The sequence below is a fragment of the Marmota marmota genome, unplaced genomic scaffold (assembly GCF_001458135.2).
Source record: "Marmota marmota marmota unplaced genomic scaffold, marMar, whole genome shotgun sequence".
NCBI lineage: Eukaryota > Metazoa > Chordata > Mammalia > Rodentia > Sciuridae > Marmota > Marmota marmota.
The window spans coordinates 9,162,815-9,177,425 of NW_026000075.1; the positions used below are offsets into that span (position 1 = coordinate 9,162,815).

The window sequence follows — 14,611 nt, forward strand, 5'->3', positions numbered from 1 at the left end:
CCCGCCCCTGGGAAACCTGACATATGATAGAAAAGAAAGAAAATGCCTTGTTTGAGGAGGGTGTGATCTAGTTTGGCCAGAACACAGAGTAAATGAGGATGAGCATTGGATGAGGCTAGAAAGGCAGGCTGGAGCCAAATCAAGCAAGCCCTTCATTAAGAGGCTAAAGTGTTTGGATTTTATTCACTGAGTGATGAAAAGCCATTAAATATTTCCAGCAGGGGAAGAATATTATCAAATTTATTCTCAGGAAAATTAAACTGGCAGGATTGTAGAAAAGGGATCTCCACAGCAGTGTGTCTCTACTCCACCCCAAGATGATTCCAATGAGATGAGGGAAGAAAATACTTCAACTTCTATTTACCATTCTTTGTTACATAAAATGAAATAAGAAGGAAATTAAGCTTTACTAATACAAGTGTTTGATTGAACATCAGCACGTTCTCATGGTTATGTGATGCAGGGCACTTGAGGTGTCCTTTGCAAGGTAGGTGGTCTGTCCTTGTCATCAGTGGCCCTTAATGGTTGGCATTTCATCCCAGTGTATGGTGGTGTGTTGGAGTTGACACCATTGGACAAACAGAATTATACAATTTTTATAAAGCTGTGATTAGAGTATCCTCACAAAGTGGGCTAGTGGATTGTTTTTCCCATGAAATCAATGTAAATTAAAGGAAATACTAGTAAGTATTATCACAAGCCAAGATTAAGAAAAGAGTAGAAATAAAACTTTTGCCTACTTTCACTAAAAGCTCTTCCTCACCTACATCCCAAGATTAAGAACAATGAAAATGTAATCAGATGTAATAACAAATTAAGGAAAAAATTGGAAAACATCAAGAAGATAACTTGAAATATGGATTGGTCCATTTCATTAGTGTGAACTGTGTTCCAAGAATCTCTGTGCCTTGAGATGTTAGTCAAAGATGCAATTAGGGCATACAGATTTAAAAGATGTGTAAAAATACTGACTTGAAACGTATTTTTTTAAAAAAATTTTCTTATTAATTTTTTATATATGACAGAGGAATACATTACTATTCCTATTATACATATAGAGCACAATTTTTCATGTCTCTGGTTGTATACAAAGTATATTCACACCATTCTTGTCTTCATATACGTACTTTGGATAATGATATCCATCACATTCCACCATCATTTCCAACCTCCCGCACCCTCCCTTCCCCTCCAACCCCTCTGCCCTATCTAGAGTTCATCTATTTCTCTCATGCTCCCCCTCCCTACCCCCCTAAGAATCAGTGTCCTTATATCAGAGAAAACATTTGGCATTTGATTTTCTGGGATTGGCTAACTTCACTTAGCATTATCTTCTCCAAAACCATCCATTTACCTGCAAATGCCATGATTTTATTCTCTTTTATTGCTGAGTAATATTCCATTGTGTATATATGGCACATTTTTTTAATCCATTCATCTACTGAAGGGCATCTAGATTGGCTCCACAGTTTAGCTATTGTGAATTGTGCTGCTATAAACATTGATGTGGCTATGTCCCTGTAATATACTGCTTTTAGGTCCTTTGAGTATAGAATAAGGAGAGGGATATCTGGGTCAAATGGTGGTTCTATTCCCAGTTTTCTAAGGAATTAAACTCCTTGTGGAAATGGGCAGAGGTAGAGTTGATGGAAATTCTCTCACCATGCACAAAACTCAACTCAAAGTGGATCAAGGACCTAGAAATTAAACCAGAGACCTCACATCTAACAGAAGAAAAAGTAGGCCCTAATCTTCATCATGTCACATTACGCCCCAACTTCCTTAATAAGACTCCTATAGCATAAGAATTAAAATCAAGAATCAATAAATGGGAAGGATTCAAACTAAAAAGTTTCTTCTCGGCAAAAGAAACAATCTGTGAGGTGAATAGAGAGACTACATCTTGGGAGCAAAGTTTTACCCTTCACATAACAGATAGAGCACTAATCTCTAGGGTATATAAAGAACTCAAAAAGCTAAACACCAGGGGCTGGAGTGGTAGTTCAGTGGTAGAGCGCTTATGTCGCAAGTGTGAAGAACTGGGTTTGATCCTCAGCACCAATAAAAATAAATAAAATAAAGATAAAGATAGATAGATAGATAGATAGATAGATAGATAGATAGATAGATATCACCAAAAAAAAACAAAACAAATAACCCAATCAATAAATGGGCCAAGAACCTGAACAGATACTTCTCAGAAGAGGATATACAATCAATCAACAAATATGTGAAATTTCTTTTTCTTTTTTTTTATTGGTTGTTCAAAACATTACAAAACTCTTGACATATCATATTTCATACATTAGATTCAAGTGGGTTATGAACTCCCATTTGGTGATACAGATACTTATGAAGACCTATATTTGTTGATTTTATATGTTTTAGGATTTATTAACAAAAAATACAGATTGTATGATCACAAAGGTATGAGGACCATACACTTCGTGAATGGATTCTGGGGGTAAAAACAATTTTACTCTCAGGTTCAGTTTGAAGTATCAGCTGTGTGCACCCACAGCTTCCTGAAATGACAATGATGACAACTAATATTAGAAATCACCAACTACTTGCCAAGCTGTCCAAAACACTTGACATGCTTCATGTCATTTAGTTTTTTTCAAGAGTTGATAAGGTAAGTATGCTTATTTGAGATGAGGAAAACAAGGCTTTAGGTGCCTAGATAACATTAACAAGTCTGCAAATCCAAGAAAAGCAGATTTCAAAATCAAATCCAGGACCTCCTAACTCCAGAGCACAAGCCCTGAACTGTTTTGGTACAGGATCTTTTGCTTTGCTTCCCATTGAGATCAATTCAATGAAGCCATATGCTCATCCAGGCTGAGGATTTGAGGAGAGTGGAACAGACAGAACATCAACAGGAGGGAATAAAAAAGGCTGCTGATCAGCTTTCTGGGGTTAATTAATAGGCATAATTTGCAGTAGCTCTGAACAGCATGACCTTAAAACTTTTTCCAACAATACTCTATAGCTTGAGGCAGACAGTAAGCAGAAACCAGGATTGGGGCAAAGGAATGATGGAATTCCAAGGGGCATCGTTTCCAAGAAAGTTCGAGTGTTGAGTAGATTATCTGATTGTGGAGGCAAGAAAATCCCGAAGGATAAAATAAATGCATATATCCTGCCATAAATATCTTTATCACCAGAAGGAAAAATATCAGTTAGGAATAAGGGTATACTCTCAGATGGGACTATCAAAGTTCAAGACTTTGGTTTTGTAGAAGTTTGAGAGATGCCATGGATAATGTTGTGCCATATGAGCATGTACCTACTGAAAACTGATGAGGTGACAAGTATATTCTTCCACGGTCATCATTTAGTAATAACTGGACCAATGGCAAACACCCAGGGAGCATGTGCTGAGGCTGAATATGAAACTAATTCTATTATCTCATTTAATTTTGTTCTAAATACCATGAAGTAGAGATCATTAGCATCTCCTTGTAACAGATAATTAAATCCAAGACAGAAACACAAAGCTACTGGAACATTCTTCAACAAAAGAAAAGCACAGTTTATGGATGAGGCAATTTCCCACAAATAGAAGGAGATATGGTGGATGAATTATCTTTAGAAAGGCCCTAAAGATAAACCTTGCCTCCTTCTCAGTTTCGCCCAGAGCTGCCTTCCAGGAGAAAGGGTGAGCAAGCCTCAGTAATTTCCCAAAGATATATATATCCCATTCTCAATTTCTCTGCAGAAAACATAAGTGGTTCTATTTGTTCCCTTTCCCCTTGGGCTACTTCTACTCTAAATGTACCTCTCCTGTGATGTAAGAAAAAAAAAAAACAGAGAAAATCCAAATGTTATGGGGGAAAAGGCAAACTAAAACTTGACAGTAGCAGGAGAAACGAGTTTGTCAACAAAATATTTTAAACTGTAACAAGAACACCCAAAAGTACATTGTAGAGTTCATTCCTGGTAACAAACTCTTTGTGAATAAAGAATATAGGCAAACCAGACACTATTACCCTATGTACCTATAGGCTTACACAACGCGTGTGGTTCAACATCATGTCCAACCAGAGGAATGAAAAGTTATACTCTATTTGTGTATGATGTGTCAAAATGTATTCTACTATCTTGTATAACTAATTAGAACAACAACAGCAACAACAAAGAATATAAACAGATGGCCAGGGCAGCGCAGGGAGCAGTGCTTAGTGAATGGGGCTCAACTTGCTCACAAGATCCTCCTTTGGAGAATACTCTCCCCAACAGTTCTTGCCTGGAAGGACCCCAGATGGCAACCCTCATGGCCTGCCTCAAAGGTCAGTACTTTCCTCCCTGATTTTTCCAGATATAAAAATGCTCCCTTCCCTGAACCCTCCTAGCATCTATAATCATAGTCGTGCCTGAACCCGCAGTGCTTTTTATCCCAGCAACTGATAATCTCAGCTTCCACCTGCAGTCTCACAATGGCAGGTATATAGTGCCAGGCATTGGAGAGGCATCGTGAACAAGATAAGGAGTGGTGCTGGTTCTTATGGAGGCTAAAATCCAAAAGGCATGCAAATGTTATGTAAACTACTTGCACACATAACTGTTTAGTTACAAATGCAGTATTGAGAAAGATAAGACAGGTTGTTCTAAGGGTAGATTTAAGAATCTGGAGTGGGAAAGGTGATCATCTGGAGGAAATGATCTATCAACTGGGTTTTGAAGGATGAGTAGGAGTTGGCAGGTGAAGAACAGGATATCAGACAGAGGCAACCAGACACCCCAATGCTGAGGAGACTGTGACTTTCCAAAGAGACCTGTGTGACTTGAGAGAAGAAAGGAGCATAGTCCCGAGAAGAGAAAGGAGTTGACAAGTGAAGAATTTGTAGGCCATTTTAGGGCTATAAGATGTCATCCCAAGTACGATGAAAATAAGGATAATCACAAGATAGACATATGATTAGCCTCACTCTTTGAGAATAGAGACCAGGGTTATTGAATTGTTGGAATTTTAAAAATCATCCACAGAACAAGATATTACATTGTAGGTCCTCAGAAAATATTTCTTGAATGAGTGACCCATTAATTCATTGTACTATTTTTCATCAATTAACACAGCCCTCATTTTGTTTATCCATCTGTGATGCCTGATCTCCATGGAGGCATGAGCTTAATTAGACTTGCAGCAAGAGGGGGAAGAGAAGAAGAGGTGGAAAAAAATTGCAGGACAATGAAAATTCCTTGCCATGCAGGGTGTGCACAGAAGACCGGATAGATCTACTGGTGACTGATTCCATTATTATTTGGCCAAAACCAGAATTAAAACATGCCATTAAAGCCTTTCTGACAAAACAAAGGAAAAGAGACCAAAGGGACAACTTTTCCTTCTGTGTTACACAACTGGACACTTCTGCTGTGACCATCCTTACAGCTAATTGCTATGTATTGAGAGTTTCTTGTTTGTCTGGATTATTTGGAGGAGGAGATAGGGGTTGGCGAAAAGCTATTTAACATGACCTATATACAATAAATTTTATTTTCCATTCACTTTGGATCTTCTCTCAGGTAGACTCTCAAATGTCAATTGCTAAGTCTAGAATCTCCTTAGGAATCCTGACTTCCAAATGATTAGGAAGGTGAAGGGGATGAGTGGGGCAAGGATTGATGAGACAGAATGTTTCTTAAAAAGTCATGGGCAACAGATTTAAAGTGTATGTAAAATACTGCAGCACATGTTTTTTAACACCAATTGGCGACCCTGTGCTCCCCCAGAAGAAAATGAATAATCACTCAAGAGTTCGGGAAAGACAGCCAGGTAGAGCTGATTACTTCGCTTGATATTAAATTGATGCTTTTGTCTGAAAGGGGCCACCTTTGGGTCACAAGTCATTGCTTCCAGAAGCAACTTAATTATGCCTGCCAGTACCCTTATAGAAAAACTAGCACAATGTAAGAGCAGTGCCACATTCTCAAATCACCCTTTAAGCTTATTTTGGTTTCTAGTGAGTTGCTGGTGCCTGGGAAGAGTGGAGAATTGCCATTCCTGTTGCCCTGCTTAATTAAAGCTCCTCTTTAAAAAAAAAATCCCTTGTTGCCAGAGAATAGCTACAACTTTGGCAGAGGCAATGCTAAGTTTCTGCGTATGGCTCGGTGCCAGGGTGTGTCAATCTTGACCCCTTGGAGGATGATTAGCAGAGAGAGGTTAGTTAAACCTTTGTTCAGTCCCAGGATTCTGCTGGAATTGGCAAGTACTATAGTGGCTATTGTGTAAGGAGTAACTGTCTACTAGGAGCTGGGCTAAGACCACCAACTCCTTTTACGTGAGGCACCAAACAGCAATAATGGCTTCCTGTCACTCCTGATCTAGCATAGAGCTCACCAGTGGCCAGAAGGGGAAAGGATATTACACTAGCAATCTTCCTCAGATAGCTACCTCTTTTATTTCCCCTTCATGTTACAACTCCATTAGAACAAATAACAGCAGAACTCAGAGCAATGCCCTGTTCATGGGCCATTTGTGTAATACACCATTAATAAATAGAATATTAACAAGAATTTAGCATATGCATGGAATATTAGTAGCTAAATGAACTCGCCACTTAAGCCAAGTTAAATAGTAGAGAGTTTGCAATACTAAATAGTAAAGATAAGAAACATTTTTCTAATCTTAAGATCTTAAGTGATTTAAAATCTTAAAAATTTTGGTGCTATGACTAAAATGTCAAACTTTGTTATGTTGCACAACTTACCTCAAACTGTGTTATATTTTACATCTCATGGTCTTCACCATTCATGTCCTACCTATTTGAAATAAGTTTCGGTAATTTCAAAGTTGCTGGAGATATCACGTTTTCCTCATGTACCTTTCAGTAAATTATAACAACAGAAATAACCCTATTACACTCATAAGTCTTACTTATATAATTTTTTAAGATAAAATATACAAACTAGGCACAAAGATTACTAAAAAGTTTCAGTTATGTAACTTTGGTTAAAATTCAGTATTTAAAATATGATCCTTTCTAATTTTAAAATACTGTACATCACTTCAAACTATCTGTGAATGCAAATAACTATCAATTTTATGCTTTAAAAAAAGCAAAAATGAAGAGACTAAATATTCGTGACATAAGGAGGCTGCATATTTAGTTGATAACTGTTGTGAGTGCTAGGGATAAACACATACAGCTTTGAACAAATCAACACAAAATTCCCATGTCATAGTGGAGGTTATGTAGACTACTACCATAGTAGCAGGTGAGTATTTAATATAGTCTCATCCTCATTCTTGTTATTAAAGATTACAGCTCTCAATAGTAAGAACTTTTGGCATGAGTCTCATGATAACATATGCATTAGAACTACTTGGCACAGTTAAAGAGGTAATGAAACTGGTGACTTTCTTTTTACCCCTAAGAAAAAGGATAGATAACAGTGTCACTTGTGTGTAAAGTTTTGGACAGCTAAGTAATATGGATTTAAATTAAAAATGACAGCTGTACTGACTTGAAACATAATGGTTGCTGAAGTGAGCCTTTTTTTCTTTTAGCAATATGGTTTCCTATTAAATGGCTCAAGTATTATTTTCAGGTGTGACTATTGTGACATATGTTCGTCAATGTCATATGCACTGACATTACTGTTAAGTAACAATAATTACTGTTTTCCTGCTTAATTCTGTCCTGAGTTAGGGGAGGAGGGCAGTGGTTGTCTTGTAGGGAAATCTTACAGTTGTGACAATCACAACTTGGTTTTTTATCAAATCAGTATTTCTTGATTCCCTTGGTGACCCTGTGGAATTTCCAAGCATAGTGAGTATTTCATATGATCATAGGAAATGATTTCATAGGAAATCATTTCACCATGACCATTGTAAAGAAAAGCAACAAGAATTTTCATTTCACTGTAAGACACTGCAATTAACCTTTCCTCCACTTAAAAGTCCAACATGGATTGATTGGGTCAAAAAGGAAAATAGAATCATTACTATTATACATAACTGATAACACATCTGTATAAAGAATAAGTCACTATATCAGTTGAATGTGTTCCAAAAGGCAGCTGTTAGGAACATATGAGACCTTCACCTCACTGGCCAACTTCTTCACTATTTCTAGAAGGTTATCTGTTATTTAGATAAAGATGTAAGAAAACCATATTCCTAAGGAAATATTTGCCTAATAGTCTATCTTCTCCACAACTTCTCTCTCCTCAAAAAACTGCTACCACAAAATAAATAAGCAAACAAATAAATAATGTACTTATTTTCTAAATTATGAAAAAATAAATAGAATTATAGTTACAGATAAATTAATAGATATGCAGTTTTCTTATTAAATCACCATCCAAACGGATAGCTATGGACTCCAGTGAGTAGTGCTAATTGTAGGAATATGTCACATTAAAAGCAGAATACAGAAAGAGTTACTGTGTGTCCTGTCAGAAGAGAACTAGTATTATGTACAAAAAGTGTGGCTGGATACAGAATTAAAATTCTAACAAAAATTGCTACACAAATCAGGGAAAAGTAAAAGTGTTCTAAAAAATGTGTGTGTGTGTATATGTGTGTGTGTGTGTATATATATATATATATATATATATATATATATATATATGAAACATTTTTTTTCCTACTTCACAAATCAAATCTAAACTCATCAACTTAAAGCCACGTCCTGAGATGTCAACTGCATCTGCATCAAGGTACATTAGGTCTAGTCTCAGACTGGAACTTTATTTCCTATGATATATCACTGTGGTTTTTGGTTTTACATCTGTAGCACTAACTTAACTTGCATTTGTTCCAAAATGAATTTCATGCTCAACTTGTTTTTCTTAATTAAACTTCCTTTAGCAGTTCCTAATATGTGTATTATTAAAACTCATTAGTCCCATTCACGCTTGCCTGTCATTTTCTGGCTACATTTCTGGCTATATATTGAAGTGCTTCGTTGCTATATATAGGAAGAAAATTAAATAATAAATATGGGACTAGAACATTTTATGAGTGTCAGGATGAGAGAGTGCCTGCAAGGCCCATAAGGTTTCACACAAAAGAGGCATTACTGCTAAAGCCAACATGCTGACACATCTCTGATCTATAAAGTCTGCAGTAATGGCAGCAGTAAAGCGTTTTGCCATTGACTAGAATTTCTCTTACATGCAACGGAAATAGGCACAGAAGAGATTATATTGACTGTTATAAAAAGAATTCATATAAAAATCTCCCAAAAGTTTAGTGTCTAATAATTTCAAATGCCTGGAATGATTTACTAGTTTTCTCTGACTTCAGTTAAGCTTAGAGTTGGCAGTCTTTCTCTTTCACAGAGATGTACTGCTAAATGGGAATGTGGGGTTTCTGTTGTTGCGACTGCTTGTTCATTCCTTTTATTGTTTTGTTTTTTTTGGGGGGGGCAAGAAAGCACTAGAAATCAAAGATAATGTACATCATTTTATAGAAACACAGCAATATTTGACATTATCAGCATGAGTTCACTGATAATAGAACCAAAGTAACCAAACAAAACTTGGTAGAATAAAAGAATCATTCCTCTTGGAAACAGTTGGGTATGTTGCTATCCTACAACATGAAGAGACTTGCTACTTCAAGATGCTTTAAATTATCCTTTAAAAAGCAACAAAAAAGATACCCTAGATTCACCATTAGCATTTGTTAATTTAATTTTTTTGAATTTTACAAATTTGAAAGATCAAAAATTCAAATTTTAAATTAATTGAAAAAATTTTTTAATGTCTCCATATATCCAAAGAGATGGAAGATTTGCACTTTGGAATTACATATATATAAATTTCAACAAATCATTTTCAATAGAATTCCCGCCCACCCCCAGACAGAATTTCCCTTATCATTTTGATTTCAATTAAGAGCACATGGTAACTTCATTAAAAATCAGTTAATGTAAAAATAACATTCAATGTTGTTGATCGTCTCAACATCATAGAAGGAAACTGTAGTGAATGGGCTAGCTGTTGCTGAACGTGAGGCCACTTAGAACCCATGGAAGGCTTTCCAGAGACAGGTACAGCTGTCAAGTAAAGCTCCAGTGACATAACATCAGTTTTTCTATAGTGATAAGTCTATGATATTAGGAACTGTGTTTGCAATTAGCAGGGCTAATTGGGAGCTTCTGTTCTTTTACCCCAAACTACCGCATTTTGTGTTACTCTGAAGTATAAAATTAAAACAACCCATTGAAGCCACCATGTCCTGTTTAATAATTATAACTAAAAACATGCCTTGGAATAGGATAGAGCAAAATATAATTAATTTTCTAAGTGAGCTCTTCAGGTTTTTCAGTAGTTCTTTAAGTGGTCTCCTCTATTAAATACAGCATTTATCTAACTAACTAGGTAACTTGCTCTTCATTTACAGGCTACAGCTGTTAAAACTTTTGTGGTGGGTTGTTCTATAAATTAACATCCCCACAGTTATTAGCCTTCTAAAGTGAATTTACAAGTTAAAGGTTGACCAAAGTTTTGGATAGGAACTGCTGTAGAAACAGAGAATACAATTCTTCCAACTAGATAACACAAAAGAGTAGGTCAAACTTTCCCTCTTTCAATGGCACCACCAAAACAGAATGTAATGAAGGAGCAGAAACATCAATTGTTTTCCATAGAAAAATATTTTCTGGCTTCTAAAAAGTATGTTCAGTTAAGTCTTCCACTTTAACACTATGGTACATGTAACAATGCTACTTAGTGCTTTCAAAATATGCAAATTAACTTTAAGAGGATCTCCTTTTTCATGTTTCAAATTCTCCATAACTTTTATATTAATAGTTATATTCTTTTTGACTAAAAAAAAAAAGAAATTCCAGTTCACCTACCACTCACCTTCATTATTTACTTGCTATAATCATTTAATGTTCTTTGCTAGCTGCCTTTGGATTAGCTTAATCTTTGGAAAAAAATACGTTAAATGCTATCAGGAATACAATGTGTCTAGAATGTACCAAAACACAGAACATCCATTCTTCTAGGTTCAGTCTGCACAGGAACCATGTGACTGAGAGCAGAGCAAAAGAGAGGCAAAGCTGGCCTGGAAGATGTCTGCTTGAGACTGACAATTGGGCTTGTAGAAACCATTTCTTGCTATTTCTATAGTCTTTAGAAAATCTTACACAAAGTCTTCAGAAATAAGAAATAGCTAACTTCTCCCCTTTAGAATTCCTGGGAGACAAAAGTTTTATATTTTGCTATTTCATCCTGAAAATGCAAATTCCAGGTGCTTGCTTCAGAATTTGGTTTAAACACACACACACACACACACACACACACACACACACACTTCAGAAGGAAAGTTTGGTGAGATTCATCTTTGAAAGCCAGAATGTCTGATATATCTGGAACTCCTGAAATAAGTGCTGGAGGATGAATGTGCTTCAGATGACATTGAAGAGTTGCCTTTTCATGAGTTTACTCATCATGGAGAGACTTCGAGGCTACAATCATAAAGGTGTCTGAATACATTTCATAATCTGTAAACAGAAACCTCTGGAAAAACACTATGTTATTCTTCAAAAGGCTAAAACATACAAAGTATAGAATTTTATGCTTAACAATTATTTATCTTCATTTTATTCCAGTGCATTTGAATTCTTGATGGTTTAAAATTTTCAGAATTGACCTTAAATATATTTTTAAAAAGCCCAAGTATAATAATGATGCTAAAGGGTCAAAGGATATAAAATGGGGGGTTCATTAACCTATTTAACACATCTACATACACTATATATGTCTCTAAAATAAATCAGTTCTTTATATACAATAGTTCTGAAGCTACGTGGACTCCAAAATTGGTGGATGGTAATATGCTTTTTCAGATTTCGAAGCAACTTTTAGTTTCCTAAGTCGATTAATATTCACTCATTTGAGTGATTAGTTTTAATTATAGCTGTTGAAATTGATTTCCTCTGCAAATAAAAACGAGCTTTCCTTGAGAGCTTCAAATTAAGAAAAAAAAAATTAAAGAAAAAAAATTCCCTCAATTCAGCTGCAAGAAAATATCCAGAAACGCGCGCGCACCGCTCAGTCGGAAAGAAAAGCCAGTAAGTGGCAAGGCAGGCAGGGCAGGGATGCATCAGAAATGCAGCCGGCTGCCTGGTGCACTCGCCTGCCTGGGCCCTGGGCAGAAAGGCTGCAAAGACCTCTAGGGCTCGTCCAACTCGAAGAAAGTTACCACGGACTGTATTATGGAAAGTCGTGCAAGTGAATTACAAGACGTGTGTGGCCAGTCACCCACTTCTACTGTCTCTATCCAATGCAGTGACCCTGTAACCCTTTAGTGTCTGGTAAAGAGGGGGAGGAAAGAAGGAGTAGGAAGAAAGAAAAGGAGGAAGGACACATCATGAATAGGACCAATCCACCCCCACCCCTGCAAAATGCCCCTGGAAGCCGCGACAGTCACTGAAACCGCAGCCAAAGCGGCAGAGATTTCTACTCTGGTTTTCCCCTCTCCACCGGCAGGTTTTCCAAAGCATCGCCGCCTCCTCTCCCTTAAAGTATCACTGGGAGAAAGCACCGGATCCAGGAGGCATTTCCCAACTGAGAGATTTTTCAATGCAAAGTTGAGAGCTTGGAGGACTGCTTGGCTTCCCCACAGACGCCACCAAACAAGGTTTTCAAGCTCCATCTAGGTAGCTCCCTAGCGATCCCCCGGAGATGCGCGAGGTGGCTTTACATCTCCCCTGCTCGCCCCATTTCACAGGCATCGCGTCCGCATCACCTTCCGCGCGTGGCACACCAACCCAGGCAGCCCCCTCCCAATAAAAGAGCCACAAACTTACCCTCAGCCAGACAAATCCACAGAGGGAGCCCCCTCATCTTCCCCCGGTCCCCTTCCAATAATTCAAGGAGACAGTTTCTACAACACTTCGCCGTCAAATTCAAGCCGAAATGGTCAAAGTATTTACCAGTTTTAGAGGCTTTTTTTTTTTTTTTTTTTGCTCTCAGATACATTTATGTATGTTTGGGACTTTTAATTAAATTTGAGGCAGGTGGGACTGAAACTTTTCACTTTCTTTTAGAAAAACAGTATTATAATTATGAATGAAGGTGCCTTTGTTTTTGTGATAGTCACAGTATCAAAGCCAAAATGACACGGTGCACTTTGTGGGAGGATTTGAAGTTCAGATCATAGATTGCAGATAACAGCCTGCAGGCTGTGTGGCCCCAGTGTCTGATTATTTTTTTTCAATTAGTCGACAACATTAACAAATTCAAAGATTTAACTTTAAAATTAAAAAAATATATATCTCGAAAACTCCTGAATTTCTGGTTGTTTTTGCACGTGCAGTCGGCAGGGCAGCGGCCCTTCTAGATCACAGCCTGCCTGGGCTGCTGCCAGCCTCAGTCTCAGACCTGACTTCTCAAAACATTCTTTCCTTGTTGGTTTTTTTTTTTTTTTAATTTAAATAACAATAGTTCTTTGTAGAAAATCTGAAAACCCAGAAAAGTAGAAAAGATAGAATATGCTCCAAGAATAATCACTATTCTCATTTTAGTGGTTTTCTCTCTAGATTTTTTCTCTAAATGCGTATATGTGTGTGTAGAAGAATGGCACAAAGCTGAGACTATTCTTTGGGGTCCTGCTCCTTCTTTAAGTTTTCCTTTTAACTTAACATAAGTAAGTGTGTAAGCACTTTCTTCAGATAATTATTTTGTGTAGACATTTTTATTGAATGTCTTATATGAAGTCTTACATGTGGTGTATTTAATTTTCCCCGTTACAGGGCTAGATATGTGACAGCTGGTGACTTTCTTAAATCATATCTTCCTACATAAATTATCTCTGTTTTCTCACATTTCTGGAAGAGGGGTTGAGGGTGAAAGGGGACGAACTTTGTTAATGTTTTGTAAGTGGCCTAATAGAGGCTGGGCAGGGCTCTTGCACTGCACTCCTGGGGACAGACCGTGAGCCATGTTGGTGTTAGTATATAATATGAAACTACCAGACTTTTTGAAAAAAATCAATAAAGTTTTTTTTTTTTTTTTTTTGTAATACTGATGCCTCTAGTCAATCTACAAATATACATCTCTTTTCAAGGCTCAGGAATGCTAGTCAATAAATTGGCTGTGGTTTTCCCTTCCTGAAAATTTCCTATTTGCTTCTCAGAGATTATGTTTACTGAATGCTGAAAGTAGGGCCAACTTCATGGACATGTGACCTGTGCAGGGACCTGCCCTACATTGGTCTTGTGTGGTGATGGCCACCTCCTTGCCTTAGAACTTGGTAGAAGGGCAGGTTCCACCTGGGTTCTGCCTCAGAGGAGGGCTCAGAGTGTTGTTGGAGAGGTCTCTTCAGTTTCCAGGCACATGGTCCTGTGCCAGCAGGGTCTCAGCATGTGGGGATGTGGGTCAGAAAGAAACCCCAGTCCTAGCTGTGTGTTAACCTGAACTGAGTCCCCCCAGAAGGAAGCCCTCCAGAGGCACTCCCAGCTCTCAGTCCTGGAAGGCGAGAACAGGGCCAGCAGCAGCTCTGACCATGTTGGTGTGGAAAAGCAGGAGTAGGGGTAGTGGCAGAAGACCTGAGAGTCGACTCAAGAGCCTGTCCTGGAAGGCAGAAGTGGGGTTCTGTTTGTTGGACATTTACTAGGTGCTTACTGGACCCTGGGCACTGGCTCAGTCC

The 14,611-nt window shown here is 37.6% G+C and overlaps 1 protein-coding gene across 10 annotated transcripts in view; it reads right to left on the reverse strand.

The window, feature by feature from the left end:
* Window positions 1-14,611, reverse strand: part of Nlgn1 (neuroligin 1) — an 861,540-nt gene that overhangs the window by 680,606 nt on the left and 166,323 nt on the right. For 6 of the 10 annotated variants that reach the window (XM_015494255.2, XM_048814278.1, XM_048814277.1 and 3 more), the window contains exon 1: window positions 12,771-12,954. The exons of 3 other annotated variants lie outside the window; for them this stretch is intronic. The gene's annotated coding sequence lies outside the window, so the exon portion shown is untranslated. Of the gene's footprint in view, window positions 1-12,770; window positions 12,956-14,611 lie in introns of those variants that run through there. One more of the 10 variants, XM_015494252.2, reaches the window with a different exon arrangement.